At 32.5% G+C, this 12,849-nt stretch overlaps 1 protein-coding gene across 1 annotated transcript in view; it reads right to left on the bottom strand.

Annotated features, from left to right (window-relative positions):
- Positions 1-8,521: 8,521 nt before the first annotated feature.
- The window catches only part of LOC115219409, a 129,637-nt gene continuing 125,309 nt past the window's right edge, over positions 8,522-12,849 (bottom strand). Inside the window, exon 24 of the mRNA XM_036509398.1 lies at positions 8,522-11,480. The gene's annotated coding sequence lies outside the window, so the exon portion shown is untranslated. The remainder of the gene's footprint in view (positions 11,481-12,849) is intronic.

The following is a 12,849-nucleotide window of genomic DNA, read 5'->3' as shown; positions in this document are numbered from 1 at the left end:
TATAATGGTTCACAAAGGGTAAATATTTTTCTCAATTTTTTAATATAGGTTTAAGACAGAAGAAACATTTATCATTTTTATTAGAAGTTAAGTAAAACAAGATTTGTTATAAAACATGGAGTTTTTTTTTTTTGTGTGTTACAGGAACATCCCTTCAACATTTTAAGGCATAGAAACAATTTTCTACTTTCCTGCCTTCATGTATATTTAAACACTAAAAAGTCTCCATATGACTTTTTAATCAATTTTTCTAATGAGAATTCAATATATTTCTTATCAAGTTTAGACCTTTAAGTAGATATTTTTAAGTTGAATAATGTACTTAAAAGAACTATTTGAATAATTTTATTCCATTTCCAGATGCAGGTATCTCAACAAATTCTTTTTCCTTTCCATATATTTTCTCATGTTTTTGTCTCCCCTCCACCCTGGATTTCACCCTGTTAATAGAAATGACTTTTTTCCTAATGACACATGGTATTGGCATTCATGTTTTAGATTATGTTTCTTTGGAATTTTATAAAATAATATTTTCTGGAAAATTTTAAAAAAATGTTAATCTTTCAGTTCTATTTATATATTTATTTTTAATGATATTTTAGGTTAATCTAATTCTTTGCTTGATAGTTTTTTTTCTTTAGATGATGAGTCAGTAGAAATTAGAGTAGAATTTTTGATAATTTGTAGAAGTACTGTTTTCTTTTTGTGGAATATTGTTGGAAAAATAATTAAGATGCAAATATCTAATTTCCTCTGTTTTGAATGTAAATATAATAATGGGAAATATTGGATATGATTACATGTGAAACATGTGTATGAGTATGTTATACTCATTTGATAATTTTAAAGTTATAGTATATCCATCAGTTCTGATATAATTTTCATCAATACTTTTGGTAACAGAGTGCTAATGAACTAGGAATGATACAATCCCTAAAAATATTTTATACAAACTTTTTGGATAGGTTATATCACAGTATTATTGCATACTGTTTAATTTTCACAATGATGATTATTTGTCAATACAACATTCCACATTCTTTTATTAAAGGACAAAGGATTTGTCATTCTAATATCTTCTTTTTCCTCTACCTCATTCTCTGTGTCTCTTCTCTTTGCCCTACTTTTGCAGTCATTGTTCTCTCCTATGCCTTTCATGAATAGTAGGATCCCTTCCCCAAATTTCTGTCTGCTTTATGATAGGTTCTATCTAAGGCTATACTTTGCATTGTGATGATTGCTTGTATTTAAGGCTATAGTTGCTTTTTGGCTGCAGACTGCTGTTATTGCAGCTGCTGAAACAGTCTGTACATGCTGGTTGTTTCCCATTAAGGATTATAGATTTTCATTTTTTTCTTGACTTAGCACTACTTGTCAAAGTATATTATTTAGGTTTAACATTGTGTGGCTTATTAGTAATCTACTCAATTGCTGCAATGATTAGCATAGTTTACTTCAAGTATATTCAGGAAAAAAATCTGTTTTTACACTGAAAACTTTAGCTTCAATTAGGGAAGACTTGGATAGGAATTAGCAAGATTTATTTGCCAGGAATGTGGTTATAAATTAATCTAAACTACTACTACTACTACTACTACTACATAACAATAATAATAATAATAATAATAATAATAATAATAATAATAATAATAATAATAATAACAATAATAATAATAATAATAATAATAATGATCCTTTCTATTATAGGTGCAAGATCTGAAATTTTGGAGAAGGGGGCCAGTTAATTACACTGACCCCAGTATCCAGCTGGTACCTATTTCATTGACCCCTATAGGATGAAAGGCAAAGCTGAATAATAATGATAATAATAATAATAATAATAATAATAATAATAATATAAGAAGTAGTGGGGAGTATCATAGCCATGTGTTGAGAAGAATTCTTTGGGGTTTGGATAATTCATCTTTGGAAACATGGGTTTTATCAAACATCCTTAAACAACTCTTATTCAAGGACCTTTTGAGCAGGATGGGCAACTGAACCTGAAGAAAATTCTAACTGGGCCCCACCTGCAAGTCATGTGCTGTTTATCTTGATATGAGATCACTATGTTACGCACATATGGTTGTGATGCATGTGCCTAGTTTACCTTTATCAGATGGGTAGTCATGATGGGTATACTGGGCTTCGTATATTTTACCTCAGTGTCACTTTGATGGCATGCACTGGTCTCTCAATCAATAATGATAATAATAATAATAATAATAATAATAATCTTTTCTATTATAGGTACATGACCTGAAATTTTTGGGAGGGGGCCAGTTAACTTTTTGACCCCAGTGCTCAACTGGTACCTATTTCATTGACCCCTAAAGGATGAAAGGCAAAACCAACCTCAACAGAATTTGAACTCAGAACTTAAAGATAAATTAAATGCTGCTATGCATTTTGTCAGGTGTGCTAACAATTCTGCCAGCTTGCTGCCTCATAATAACGGTTTCAAATTTTGGCATAAGGCCATCAATTCTGAGGGTGGGCAGTAAGTCGATTATATCAGCTCCAGTGCTCAACTGGCACATATTTTATTAACCTTGAAAGGATGAAAGGCAAAGGTGACCTTGGTAGAATTTGAACTCAGAACATAAAGATGCATTAGATTTTTTTGTCCAGCATGCTAACAATTCGTCTAGCTTGCTGCCTTATAGTAATGATAATAGTGATAAGAAGAATATATGGTGAAGAAAGTATGTTGTCAATGGCTAGAAATGTCCAAAAGGTTTTTGAAAGAGTAGGAGAATTCAAGAAAAGAAGGAAGAACAGCAGAACAAATAGCCGGAAAGAGAAGAAATTACGCAGCCAATTCATGCAACAAACTGAGAATATTGGAAGTAAAGAACATTGGATGTAGCTGATGGACGAAAACCTAAAATGAGAAAGAGAAGTCAATAAGATGAATTTGATAAAAGCAAAGTTTGATGAAACTCAGAGAGTAAATACAGAATCTGTGGGAAAGGAGATGAAAGTATTAATCTCCTAAGTGAATGCAATAAGCTAGCATGAAAAGAATATATGCACAGGTATGACTGTGTGCGTAAAAGAGTGCATTAGGATGTTAACTGAGTGTGTGGATACAAAATGTAGAAAAGTTGTATGAAAACAAGTCAGAAGCTGAGAGAGAGATTAAGGATTACAGGATTTTAAAGACAGACCATACTGTTGAAGCAAAAAAAAAAAACAGATATGATTATTGAGGACAAAAGAAGCAAGCAGTGTAAGATCATAGACTTTGCAATAGCTTGTTATAATGGATTAGATACCAAAGAAAGTGAAAAAAACTGAGAAATAATTGGATTGAGCCTGAGAGATGAAAAGACTGTGGAAGACTAAGATGGCAATTATTCATGTGGCAATTGGTGCACTTTGCATAACACCCAAAATACTGCCACCTAAGAGTCTGAAAGAGATTGGAATTGAGACTTGCATTGCTGACCTGCAGAAAAGTGCCCTATTGTATTCTGCAAGAATCTTAAGAAGAAAGATTCTTGAGATTTGAGGAGACTTGTTGCCACTTAACCTGAAGACAACATCCCTGCTCACTAATGTAGAATGTAAAAGTTTAAATATTAGGTTTTTATCTTATTAGTTGTCTCTTGAGAAAAATAAAAGTTATTTCAAATTACATTTTGTAATATAGTTGTCATTGTTTAGCTCCAGATCAGTCATCATTAAAACAGGCCTATGATCAATTTATCTTTTATTTGAACATACTTTATTTTCATGTGTCCTTCCTCTTTTAAGATGGTACTATATGATCTGGGCAGAAATGTTTTGTTATTTCTAACAAATTGAGAAACCATATATAAGTTTTGTCGTTGGTTTCTCTAATATAAATTAAATTTAAATTAAATTAAATTTTAAAAATTGAATTAAAAAATTTTAGAGTTTTATATATTTGTATTGTGATATATTGCTTGTAGATATCTTTGTGTTGTTGAATGTGTCAGCTTCTATTTTAGTAACTGAATCTTGTGGAAGTCTTTTGGATTTGCAATTATAAGTCAATTATTATATTAAATTCATAGCTGGCTGGCAAGTAAAATGCCAGAATAAATAATTTTATAGTATTTAACTATGTTACTCTGCATTCTGAAATTAAATCACATTGGAATGTAAAGATCTATAATATTCTCCACAAAAATTGGCCTTGAGTCTTAGAATGGAGTCATTATTGTTACTACATTCATAATCATGACAGATTAAATGCCTTAGAATTTACCTTTGTTCCTATCTCCTGCCGGAAGTTGACTTTGCTATTAAAACTTCTGTGTTGTTTAAATTAATACCAGTTGTGTAATGAGATTGATTCAGTCAATTATATTCCTCATCAAAATTTATGACCTTGCTTATATCTGTTAAGGTGTTGAAATATTCTAAGTTGTTTGATCCCATCTAATCCATCTGGTTCCTCATTAGGTTTTGTGAAGTGGGCTGAAATCTCTCTGACAGAAATTTTGTTCATGACTGTGTTAGTCTGTTAAATGTTCCTGCATTAAGAGTAAGAGGAGAAATGCATGCAGCAAAGTGGATGTTACATTTCAGACTGAAGCTCAAGATAGTTGATTTTATGAATGTGGGCTGAAAATTCTTAAGCTAACTAAGAAGGAGTGAAGCTAGAGCTGCAAAGTCATGCATGCATTAATTTCAACTTCTCTTATTAATAACTGCATTGTTTCTTTCCATGTAAACTGACATCTGACTGTTCAAAGAAGACTTCAAAAGAAACTTGAGGCAGCTTCTCTTGAAAATGGACAAAATTTAGTATCATGGTGTTATTGAGTATCTGCAGATAAAAAAGGGTTTAGCACCCATGAACATGCACGCTGACATGATTGCTACATTAGGGGCTGACACTCCAGCTTTATCAACAATGCAAAAGTGGATAGGTAAATTTAAGAGGGAAATGGAGATACTTAAAGATGATCCAAGATCTGTACAGCAACTGCAACCACCGAAGAAAACATTGATTGTGTTCACCATATGGTGATGGATGACAGGCAATTGACTATAAATCAAATAGCCAATGCTGTTTGCATGTTCTGTAAAAGAGTTGAGAATATTCTGCTCAATGAACTTGACATGATGAAGTTTTCTGTTCAGTGGGTACCATGTCTTCTGATACCTGATCAAAAGCACATCAGGCTGATCACATCACAGGAAAATCTGACATTGCTTGAGGTAGTTCCAGCTGGTTTCCTTGAACATTTTCTAACCCAGGATAAGTATTGGGTTCATCACTTTGAGTCAAAGACAAAGAGATAATCCATGCAGTAGAAACATTCCTCCTCACCTGCTTCGAAGAAGGTCAAGGTGATAACCTCACCCTTTTAGGATGCAAGAGGCATTGTGTTTATTGAGTAACTTCAAAAGGGCCACACCATCAATGGAGAGTAATATGTCAACTTACTGAGGCAGTTACAAAAGGCTATCAAGACCAAATGTCCAGGAAAACTGATAAAAGGGGTCTTATTTCATCAGAATAATGATCCAGCACACAAGTGCGACTGTGGCTTTGAAGTGGTTGATCATCCTCCTTATTCTCCTGATTTTGCTCCATTTGACTACTATCTGTTTTCCAACGCGAAAAAAGAATAAAAAAACGCTTGGCTAGGAAGCAGTATCACAGTGATGCTGATGTCATATCCATTGTTGATGACCTTTTTTGATCAACTGGATGAAAAATTTTTCACCGATGGGATCCTAGCACTGCAACACTGACTGAAGAACTGTATGGTCTGCAAAGGGGTCTATGTTCAAAATAAACCTTACTTGGTCATATTCTATGACAGTATCATCGCCAGCCTTTGAAATTTTCTGCTGACACTTGTATAGATAAAGAATTTAGTAATATTGTTTGCTGCTACTGTAAATTTTATCCTTGATATGATTTTTATCTGTTCCACATTGGCCAAATATTTAAAACATGAGTTACCTATTTTAATCTTATCACTGACATTGGTTTTCTCACTAAATCAAATGCAATATGATACTTGTATTCTCTAGTTTTAATCTGGAAAATTGATGAATCTTTGCTTTTCACTATGGTAAATATCATATTCCTTCTTTTTTGCTCCATTTTCTAATTATCAGTAAGGCAAGATGGGGTCTTTTGTGCTATAGTGAATGTAATCCATTTAAACCTGTATGAAATTAAACTAAATGTTGTAGAGACGGTTCCACATTTAAAAAATGATATACACCCATTCTAACCTATGACAGTGGTTAACAAGTAGAATAGCATCAATCTATAAAATCTCAGCCAAAGCATACAAGAGAGAAAATTTTGAAGTATGCTTAACTTTATTAACAGTTATCATATATGAATTTGATGATGACAATAATAGTGCTACTGTTAATCACTCCCAACATCATTACAGAATCCTGCTTCTCTTCATCTAATTTGTTTCAGTATAAGTCCTTGATTAGTTAACATAATGTTAATGTAAAATTGAGTTGGAGAAGCAGAAACATGGTAGTGATGTAAGAATTGAGACAAATTAACATGTATTGTGTGCAAGAAACTTGCCATGACATTTTAATTCTCATTTTGCTGTTCCTTTGCTTACAATGAAAATGCTAGAGAAATATGCTGGATTTTCTTTCTTATTAAAAAAAATATTGATAATATCAATGTAATTTGTTTATTGTACTCTAGATACAATATAGAATGTGTACTCTTCAGACAAGAACTCATGAAAGTCATGTGAAAGAGTAATGAAATATGTTCTTGCCTAATGAAGTGAATTCGTGATTTCATAAGATCTGTCAGAGTTTGGACTAGCAATTGTAGGAAGTGTGTAGCTTGAAGTGTGTTATGCATAAGTAGCTGTATTGGTGCTATTAGATGTAACTTGCCAAATCCTTCAATCTCTCTCTGTTTCTGCAGAGATATGTCTCAATCTTTGGAAACACTACAGTGTATCTCATTTCCAATTACCCTGGGACAACTGCTCAGAGCACTCCTACTACTGTCCTATCTTAATATGTTGCTGAAAGTGATGGCAACAGACATTAGCAGCACCCTTTTCCAACTTATTGAATCTGTATTCCTCCATAATGACCACCGGTACAGATTTCATAAACTGTATCTGTTAGCAACCAACTCTACCTTGTCACTCACTAGTGGGCTCACTCCCATAAGAAAATTAGTGAAAAGCTTTTGACCATCTGGCAAGCAAATTTGCTTGAATATGGTCTTCATCAATCATTCACTCTAAGTGGTTTCCTATCAATTGCTTTATGTGACCATTGCAGTACATGTTGATAATGCTTTCTCTATACTTCGTCAGCTCAAGTGAGAGTTTGTTTTTGTCCTCATATACTTCCATATATCAATGGCCTACTTGCTACTGCCTCAGACAATGCCTATTCCTCACAGATGATACCAGCTTTCATTCCTCCTTCATCTTTTCCACTAAAGCACCATTTACATCCTTGAAACCATATGTCAAATTTATACAGACACCATGAACAGACCTCATTAAACCCTCCTATGAGGTTATGCCAATATTGTCTCAACACCCAAAAAAGGTAATGACTGGTCATATCTAGAAAACACTGTTGTACCTACCTTAAACTTCATGATTACTTCAATGCTAGGTCTCACTTTCACAGAGGATTTCTTCTGGTCAACATATGTCCTTAACATAGTAAGGGTTGCATCCTAGTGATGGATATTCCTCTTCAGATATAGAAAATACCTCAATTACCTTCAACTAATAATCCTCTACAAAGATCAAGAGAAACCCACAATGGATACAGCTTCTATATCAGGGATGATGTTACAACATTAAGGGGAAGGCCCCTTGACTAATTGATATGAAGTTAGACTTATTTGCCTGAAGTTAAAGTTTGTCACTGACAAATTTTAACTTCTGGCCCACTGATATGCCATATCTTTTCTCTGCCTTTCCTGATACTTTATCAATAGATTTTGCTCTACAGTGTTGGCTTGTGTTGAACCACCTCCACTCAGGTTCTCTTGACTCTTCTCCAGTTATTACCTATATTGTGACTAATTCTCAGTGCTGACTCTCATGTCCTCTCCTTCTTCCCTTGAACATTAGCTTTCTGGAATATCCTCCCTACACATCACATATAGTTCCTGCAATAATTGACTTGCAACACATTAAGCTGAATATTAGCAGTATCTTTCTTGTTAGACTTGGAGGGTAATGGCCATGGGTGTAGCTCCTTCCTGAGGTCCAAATTAATAAAGTAAAAAAAAGTTCCAATTTTCAAAAACAAAATATATTCGAAATATGTCTTCTTTAACTTTGATACATGCAATATTACTTCATGGATTATGGTACTCAACATTCAAATAGGAAAATAAATTTAGTCTTTTCTTATATACATGTTTATTTAGGTGTTTGAATTAAGCAAGAAAAATAATCACCATAGTTCAGTTAAAATTAAATTCGATCTTTAAATTATAATTCTTTTTTCATAATTTTGCAAAATTAAAAAAATGTAATGAATGGAAGCAACTGCAAACAATGTCTTTTGTTGTCAATGAAATGATATTTTATTATATTGCCAAGGGTTTCTTACATTATTCAGAGAGAACAATGATGTTCATATAGATGCTTCTCATTTAAAGTGGGATATTTTTAGTTTCATGAATGCATATCATTTTATCTAGAATCATTCAAAGGCAGCTAATGAGAAAAAGTACAATTTGTACATTAAAATAGTGAACTTAAAATGTAAAAAATAAAAAAAATAAATTATATTGTGAAAGAGAAAAATATGATGGTGTATATCAATAGTTATTTAGTACTGACAGTCAAAGGCTTTAATATTTAAACAAGAATTTCTTATATTGTTACAATATGAAATTCCAAATAGGCATTTAACTTTTCATATGTAAAAACACTAAAATAGCTTTGTACATAATTTTTTTTATTTTTCTCAACATAACCAGAATATTGATTTATTCATTTGACATTATTATCAACATAATTTGAAACAGTTTATTAAAAAAAGGAAAACTGCATTGCATAATTGAGCTTGCCAATCAGAATAGTTTTACATTTCACCCCATATTTACAAAATTTAATTACAAATTAAAAAAGATCTATAATACAACAACAGACAACTTATAATGGCTTTAATTACATAAGATGGCAGTTAACATCATACATGTTGAGTTATGTATAGCTCACAGCCTGGGTAAAAGTATCAGGATGATTGGAAAAAATTGGTGAATCAGATGTTTTGTTTTAATGAAATTTTAATGAAATCATGAATTTACACTAAATTTTAACAATGCCTCTTAACAACATTTCCTTTAAACCTATCTTTTCATGCATGGTATTAATTACAACACAGAAGAATTTTACATCCATTATTGAGAACAATTCAGTTTATGATTTTAACAAAGAAAGATTTTGAAAATGGAATGCATTTTCTTTAACTTGTTTTAAAAGTCCATATTTAAAAAGTTGTTTTTGAATTTACTTCTCTAAGATTTCCAGAAGTTCAATCTCAGATATCTAGTTTATTTTGTAATGTTGCAAGTTTCTTTTGGTTACAACATAAGGAAATAGACAAATTTTCCTTTCATATATATATTATCTATATGCAATTACATAAGTTGTGAATCCATCAAAAGAATATGAGCCTGGAATTTGAAGATTATTATTAAAAATATGATAAACAAATACACATCCAAATTCATTAAACAAACTATTTAAATATACATCCACATTCACTAAACAAAGTTATATAAAATAGCGAAATAATGACCAAATATCAAATCATATTTTTAGGGTTTGCTAAATACAGAGTTTTCTATAATTATGATAGCACGAAAATGTTTATGTTTACTTATGGTACATCTATATGTTGTTACAAAACATTATAATCAACTATGCTTTACACATCACTTGTGATGTTAGTCATCAAATTATGATCTTAAAGATTGTAATTTTAGTTTTTTAAATATATATACCAGTGATTTTTCTTGTTATCGTTTTGTATATTTAATAAAACTAATGAGAAATTGGTTTAGATAATTTTAAGGGCCTGATCTCAAAATACTTTTGTTCTTTTCCATATGGCAATTACATTTATTAATTTTTAAAAACTTATAGTCAGGAGGGAAGGCAGTGCTTATGACTCTTTTCAGGGCTTCTGACATTGGTGGGAAGGAGGTATTCTTAAACCAAAGCCTGACTCAAATGCTTGCAATACAGTGGATCCCAATAAAGGCACCCAAAGTATGAAGTAGTGATGTTAAGCTGGATAATGGATTAGGTCTGCCACCAAAGCAAGCCATAGCAGGATTTGAACATAGAATACAAAATCCAGAACAAATATTATTTTCTACTCTAGGCACTATGGCCCATCCAGAACAAATATTACAAGGTATCTGGACTGACATTTTGATAGTTACAACAATCCACCACCCTGAATTGGTACTTTTTTATGAACTCTACTTAGATGAAAAGCAAAATTAGCTTTAATGCTACTTGAACTCAAAGTACAGTGAGTTGGAATAAATACTGTGCGGCATTTTTTATACTCTTGTGGATTACTTGTTACTGATGTAGATTCACATCAGTTTTCTCTGATTGTAAATTCTACCTTCATATTATCCTTAACAGAAATTTTTGAAGAATGAATACCACATATTGCAGCTTTTTGGTTATTTTTAATGCTTTAAGAAACTGCATTATTGCAGCAAATTTATGAAGAAAAAATTTAAAGCCTTACCCATATTACATATTTTTTTATTGTTGTTGTTGAAGGCTGTGTCTGATATTATGTCTCAGTATAATATTTCATGAGATGTATTACAGTAATTTTATGTTGATAAACACTTTGAATAAGTCTATGACAATCAGTTCATATACGATGCATTTTGAAGCCTAATCAAACTGAACTCAAATGTTAGCAATATTACTTTAATATGCAAGGTATATCATGAGCTACACATAGCATTTAAATTATCTTATGGATAAATATTAATTTAGTTGAAATATTTATTATCACAACAGAAATTTGAAAATTTCGAAATATATTTTAGTGCATGTGTGAGTGTTTGGTGTGTTTTATATACATTTTCTGTTTATTTTTTATTTGAAACTCAAATTCATCTTCCCCTTTCAACTGGAAATAAATCTAATGGAAACAACAATTACATTTTACTCTGTATAAGGTTTCTATTATTTTCATAGTGGAAATATTTTTGTAACCACCAGATTAAAATGTCATCTTGTTAGAATGTTAAGTATGATAGAATCTTAAAAGAAAATAATTTAATAATTGCCTATAATTCATATAAAGATTGGTTTAGAATATGACATATTTAAGTGAAATCATTAGCTATTAATATAATCTACAAATCATAAATGCTAGCAGAGTCAGAAGATTATTTGTTGAAAATTTTTATCTGCCATCTGTATATAGTTTCTTTTCTTACTTCAGAAGTAGTTTTGGTTGCTTGCTTTTATATTCTGAAATGTAAAAATATAGGAGAAAATATTTCATCCAAGAGACTTGATTTCTGCTTTCTTATAAATCACATAATATCATTTTGATATGAATTAGGCTTAAAGCGTTAGCAGCACATTTTCAGAGTTATAGTAGATTTGTATATGTAGCATGTTTGTTATATAGTATCTATAAATCTACAGTAATAAACACTCAGTCAACTTGGTAAATGGCATGCGGAATTCATACTTGCTTTTTTTCAAAACTGGAAATTCTTTCATAATTTTTAAAACTTTAATGAGCATGCCTTTAATACTAGTACACTTGAGAGTCATCTAAGCATATAATTAATTAATAAGTAATAAAATTAATTAACTCATCAAGAATAGATTAAGTGAAGTGTAATGGATAATTTAATTAATTATTGCACTTAATGCAATGATATAAATAAATAAGTACAGCACAATAAAGTAATGTAGATGTACAGGATGTTTGGGATAAGTTTGACAATTTATTTATGTTTTCTTTTCTCAGGATGCATTGGTTAACAGTTAATGGCATCAGAGAGCATAATGATTAAGTTATAGTTCAGAAAAAGCTGACATAGAGGACTGGAAGCCAACTGAATATTGGACAAGAGATTTCTCTATATAGATATATTTTCCAGAAACAGGGAAGCATTGTGAATTTTGTGTCATGTGGCTGGCTGTATGTTGATACAAAAGAAACAAGTTCTCAATAAGGAATCAGTTCAATTCTTCATAGATGCAACCTATAAGTTTACATATACGTCCGTTGCCAGCCTCGCCTGGCCCCCGTGCTGGTGACACGTAAAAGCACCATCCGTTCATGGCCGTTTGCCAGCCCTGTCTGGCCCCCGTGTCGGTGGCATGTAAAAGCACCATCCGTTCGTGCCCGTTGCCAGCCTCGCCTGGCCCCCGTGCCAGTGACACGTAAAAGCACCATCCGTTTCGTGGCCGTTTGCCAGCTCTGTCTGGCCCCTGTGTTGGTGGCACGTAAAAGCACCATCCGTTCATGTCCGTTGCCAGCCTCGCCTGGCCCCGTGCCGGTGACACGTAAAAGCACCATCCGTTCGTGGCCGTTTGCCAGCTCTGTCTGGCACCTGTGCGGGTGGCACGTAAAAAGCACCCACTACACTCACGGAGTGGTTGGCGTTAGGAAGGGCATCCAGCCGTAGAAACACTGCCAGATCTGACTGGGCCTGATGAAGCCTTCCAGCTTCACAGACCCCAGTTGAACCGTCCAACCCATGCTAGCATGGAGAACGGACGCTAAATGATGATGATGATGATGATGATGACAGTGATCAATTACCTATTCAGTTGGTATAATTGAACTTGATCTATATAATTTATAAACAATAGAGTTGTC

The sequence above is a fragment of the Octopus sinensis genome, linkage group LG14, assembly GCF_006345805.1.
Source record: "Octopus sinensis linkage group LG14, ASM634580v1, whole genome shotgun sequence".
In the NCBI taxonomy this organism is placed as follows: domain Eukaryota; kingdom Metazoa; phylum Mollusca; class Cephalopoda; order Octopoda; family Octopodidae; genus Octopus; species Octopus sinensis.
The sequence above is the reverse complement of the archived record's forward strand: the minus strand, read 5'-3'. Positions and strand labels throughout refer to the sequence as shown.